Here is a 5753-nt window from a genome sequence, read left to right as displayed (position 1 = left end):
AACTTTAAGATATTTTTATTGTTTTAAATCAAAATATAGTTTGTTAGAAACAAAGTAAGATATCAATTTTTTTTTTAAATTATATGGATTGCAACTTAACTAAAATATTAGAAATTTACTATTTCAATAATAAATGGAGAAGAGTTTTCTGAGTAGATGATATCATTTATAAATTTAATTTTTTTAGTGCGCTCAAAGTATATATTTTTAAAATCCAAGCTTATCTTTTAAAACTTTTCTTTTGTATTTTGAAGAACGTGGTTGGTTTTTTTGCTATCGATAGCAAAACGTGGAATAAACAGTATAAAAAATTTCTCTTTGGCAATATTACAAATGACGACATCAACTTTTTCAATTAATATTATTTTATATGAGATAAATATCAAATTAATTATCTGTTAAATTATATCTAATTTTGTTTGACAGAATCTCGAAATCACTAATAAAGAATATATCTCTATCATTTATTTTTTTGTATTTTTCTATATGATTCTAAATTTTTTTCCTTCAACGATATCATCCTGCAATATTATAATTTTATTATTTATTTTATCTACTTTATAAATAGTTTGTTACCAATATTTTTTCTTGACACTAATTTCATGTTCTGTTCTGATTTTTTTTAATTGCACTATTGGACAATTTTAGTACGTCATGCTATTTTTTAATCAATTATTTATAATATATTTCATATAAAAGGAGTTGGATATAAGTTGTTTTTTTATCTAACCTCCTTGTCTGTTAATGCGTTGAAGATTTTTGTATGAACAATGTTGGTGATGGTATTTTTGTCATTAAAATTTTTTGTATGATCTATGTAATGACCCAAAATCCGGTATTTTGGAAACCATTGAATCGTCACTTATGTTTTAAAAAGAAAGATTCGGTTTATTTTTAATAATGAAATTCTAACATAAGTCTAAAAATACTGAACTCATAAAAACAAAAATCTAAAACATCGTGTCTCTTGCAACTACCAAGTCCTACCACTTGATCTGCTTCACCTTTCACCTATAGGAAAAAAGAAGGGGTGAGCTACGCGAATAGCTCAGTGAAGTTGCAAGACTATAAACCTCGCCTCCGTACCCAACATAGACAGTCAAATAGAAAAACAATTCAATCAACATTCAACTCAAACAAAACTCAATCTATCGATTCACGTTCTTCTCCTAACTTTTCTTTATTCGATTTTTTTGAAACGAGTCCAGACTCTAGGACCATTCAGTATCCCCAAACTTAGCTTAAAACTTTTTTTTATAAGACAAAATCCAAAAATATCATTATAACCCTCTACGGATCGCCGCCGTAGTAGGGTTATCAAAACACGACCAATAGTAATAACCCTCTACAGATCGCACCGTAGTCGGGGTTACCACTCCACATGGATCGCTGTCATGCTCGGGTCGTTATGCCATCACATACGGATCGCCGCCGTACCAGGCCTCAAAACTCAACCAATAGCAATAACCCTCTACGGATTGCCGCCGTAGTCGGGGTTATCACTCCACATGGATCGCTGTCATGCCCGAGTTGTTATCATACCATCACATACGGATCACCACCACATCCGGATCCCCGCCGTACCATGGTCTCAAAACTCACTTTAAAAATATTTTTAGCACAGTCTGAGGTCACATCACAGTCCCTAGCTCAATTCTTTACTTCTCCTATCTTTCCGAACATCATGCCAAAATTTAATTAGTATCAACAGTTCAACTCATTCTAACGATCCAATAAATCCATTAAGAAATGTCACAAGCCATAATCACTCAACAGAAATTTATCAATCATCAATCATCATTCATTACTTAGCAATCATCAATCATCATCAATCCTCAATCATCACTCATCAGTCATCAATCAACAATCAACATGCATCATAAATTCGCAAGAAAATTTAAGGCGTCTATCCTAAAATCCTAACCGCATGATATCTACGTTCCCTATCATCATGTCTAAGCGAATAGAAGAAAGAGGAGTTATGTCGAGTTCCCTCACCTCGGTCTAAATGTTGAATCTCAAATGTCTATTCTAATCCTCGATCCCGGGTTCATCAATCTCAAGATTTTCTCCACCTAAAATATTGATTAACAATTTAACAATCATAAAAAAAATCTATTCGGTTAAATCATAAAAAAAAGACTCTAACTGTTTAGATTTTTGGTAAAACGGGTTTTAAAATTTGGATCACAACATCAAAGGATTTAAGTCGTAACATGGGATAGAGAGAAATAATAATAATAATAATAATAATAATAATAATAATAATAATAATAATAATGGTCATAATTAATGATAATAATAATAATACTAATAATAATAATAATAATAATAATAATAATAATAATAAGAAGTACGCAGGAGATGATGATGTTGGGGATGATGATGAAGATAGTACAAAAATAAGAATCTTGTACGTGTGAGTGGGAGTGGAAGAGAGAGCTGAGTGGAGAAAGGTTTTACCTGACAGATCGTGAGAGAGCGAGCTTGAGAGAGAGATAGAAAGAGATTGTGATTGGATGTGCGGCAGTAGGTGAAGAAAAAAATAGGGAGAAAAACAAAACCTTATAAATTTTACAATCTAATCCCATATTTCTAGAAAATTTTTAAATTTGTATCAAACTTTTATTTGGTATTGAAACCATTACCGAAATCACCGATTTTTCTCAATTGTTTTAATTATTCAACTAAATCCTATTTAAATTTCTAAAAAGAGAAAATGACCGTTATAATTCCACCACCCTTAAAAGAAGAATTCGTCCCGAATTCGAGAACGACTTAATATAGTATGAATGGTTTTTTTTTCTTACCAAAAAGGTGGGGATAACGAGTCTTCATGTCGTTCTCCAATTCCCACGTCGCATCTCTTCCTTTATGATATGTCCATATGACTTTTACTAGAGGAATTCCTCTTCGCCGCAGTTGTTTAACCTTCCGTTCTACAATCTCGATAGGTTCTTCTTCATACGTCCCATCCGGTTTTAACTCAAGCGGTTGATAATCAATAATGTGATCAGGGTCAGGATGCTACTTCCGAAACATGGATACATGAAACACATCATGAACTTGAGCCAACTCTGGAGGTAAGCCAATCTTATAAGCCACTGCTCCCATCTTACTCGATACCTTGAAAGGTCCAATGAATCTGGGTTTTAGTTTTTCCGTCATTCCGAAACGTGCTTTTCCTTTAGTTGCTTGTACTTTGAGAAATACTTCGTCATTCTCTTGAAAAGTTATATCACGTCTATGTTTATCCGCGTAACTTTTCTGTCTATCTTGTGCTACCTTCATCTGTTTCTGGATTACCTTAATCTTGTTTGTGGTTTCATCCACTATATCAGGACCTAACAATCGTCTTTCCCCGACTTCTGTCCAACAAAGAGGTGTCTTACAAGGTCTTCCATATAACGCCTCAAAGGGTGACATCCCGATACTTGAATGAAAATTGTTATTGTAAGCGAATTCCACCAGTGGTAAGTGACAATCCCGTTCTCCTCCCCAATCCAATACACATGCATGTAACATATCCTCTAGCGTTTGTATCGTTCTCTCTGATTGTCCATCAGTTTGGGGATGATAAGCTGTACTCAATCGTAACTTAGTGTCCATAGCCCTTTGGAAACTGTTCCAAAATCTCGAAGTAAATCATGGATCTCTGTCCGACACAATACTGGTAGGGACTCCATGAACTCTTACCACCTCTTCTATGTAGACATGTGCTAAACGAGACATTGAGAATGTCTTTTTAATCGCGATAAAATGTGCAGACTTAGTTAAACGGTCCACAATAACTCATATCGCATCATTTTCCTTTGGTGTCCTTGGCAAACCAACTACAAAATCCATCGTCACCAAGTCCCATTTCCACTGAGGTATCGATAGTGACTGTAGTTTTCCTGCAGGTACCTGGTGCTCGGCTTTAACTAGCTGACATGTTAGACAATGAGTAACAAACTTTGCAATATCCTTTTTCATGCCATGCCAAAGAAAGTACTGCTTCAAATTATGATACATCTTTGTAGTACCCTGATGTATGGAATATCGCGTATTATGTGCCTCTTTCAATAATTCTTTCCTCAACTCTTCATCTTTAGGCACATAAGCACGACCTCTCAATAGTATCAACCCATCATTGGAAGTGGAATAACCTGCCCTTGTAAAAGCTTCGGGGTTTTCCATCAATTCTTTCGTCTTTTCATCTGTTTCTTGAGAAATCTTCACCTTTTCCAGCCAACTATCCCATTTTATAGCACTAGCTTCTAACCCATCCCGATTTTTCTGAGCTGATATCTGCATTAAACTCAATTGAGTCGTTAGGTCACTCGCCAATCTCAAAGTAGATAACTCGACTTTCTTTCTACTCAAGGCATCTGCAACCACATTAGCTTTGCCAGGATGATAGGCAATATCTACATCATAATCTGCCACTAGTTCCATCCATCTCCGTTGTCTCAAATTAAGTTCCTTTTGCGAGAACACATATTTGAGACTCTTATGGTCAGTATATACTTGAACTTTTTCTCTATACAGGTAAGATCTCCAAATCTTGAGGGCGAAAATCACTGCTGCAAGTTCTAAATCGTGAGTAAGTAGTTTTCTTCATGTTTTCGCAGTTGGCGTGATGCATACGCAATAACACCGTCTTCTTGCATCAACACACATCCTAACCTTTGGTGAGAGGTATCACTATACACCACAAACGGTTTTCTGGGCTTTGCTAATGCCAAAACAGGAGCTGATGTCAATCGCTTCTTCAACTCTTCAAAACTTATCTCGCATTTTTCGTCCCATTCAAACCTCACACCCTTTCCTGTCAATCTCGTCAATGGCTTAGATAGGTTGGCAAAACCCTTTACAAAATTTCTGTAATATCCAGCCAATCCGAGGAAGCTTGAATCTCTGTAGCATTAGATGGTCTCACCCAATCAACTATAGTTGACACTTTGGATGGATCTACTTTCACTCCTTCCGCAGACACCACATGCCCCAAAAATCCTACCTCTTGCATCCAAAAGTCACACTTACTCAGCTTTGCATATAACTTTTCTCTCCTTAAGCATTCCAACACCTTCTCCAAATGTATCATATGGTCCTCACGAGATTTGGAATACACAAGGATGTCATCAATGAAGATGATAACAAACTCGTCTAAATAATCCCTGAATGTTTTGTTCATCAACTCCATAAAAACTGCAGGTGCATTAATAAGTCCAAACGGCATGACAACAAATTCAAAGTGTCCATACCTTGTTCTGAAAGCAGTTTTCTTTATATCATCATCTAGAACATGTATCTGGTGGTAACCTGATCGTAAATCAATCTTCGAAAACCAACTAGCACCTTGAAGTTGGTCCAATAGCTCATCAATTCTTGGAAGTGGATATTTGTTCTTTATTGTTACCTGATTCAATCCTCGATAATCGATGCATAATCTCATACTCCCATCTTTTTTCTTAACAAATAGTACAGGAGCACCTCAAGGAGAAGTACTAGGTCTTATAAAACCTTTTCCAATCAACTCCACCACTTGTTTCTTTAACTCAGCCATTTCTGAAGCAGCCATACGATAAGGGGCTCTAGTGATATGTTCAACTCCCTGTTTCAACTAAATAGGAAAAGATATCTCTCTTACAGGAGGTATTCCATGTAGATCTTCCGGAAAAACATCAGAAAAATCTTTAACAACCGGTATATCTTCTAGTCTACTCGATGTTTCTGGTCCGTTTAATTCTATTACCGCTAAATACGCCTCA

This window comes from Tarenaya hassleriana, unplaced genomic scaffold (genome assembly GCF_000463585.1).
Source record: "Tarenaya hassleriana unplaced genomic scaffold, ASM46358v1 Cleome174, whole genome shotgun sequence".
Lineage (NCBI taxonomy): Eukaryota > Viridiplantae > Streptophyta > Magnoliopsida > Brassicales > Cleomaceae > Tarenaya > Tarenaya hassleriana.
Note: the sequence above shows the minus strand (reverse complement) of the source record.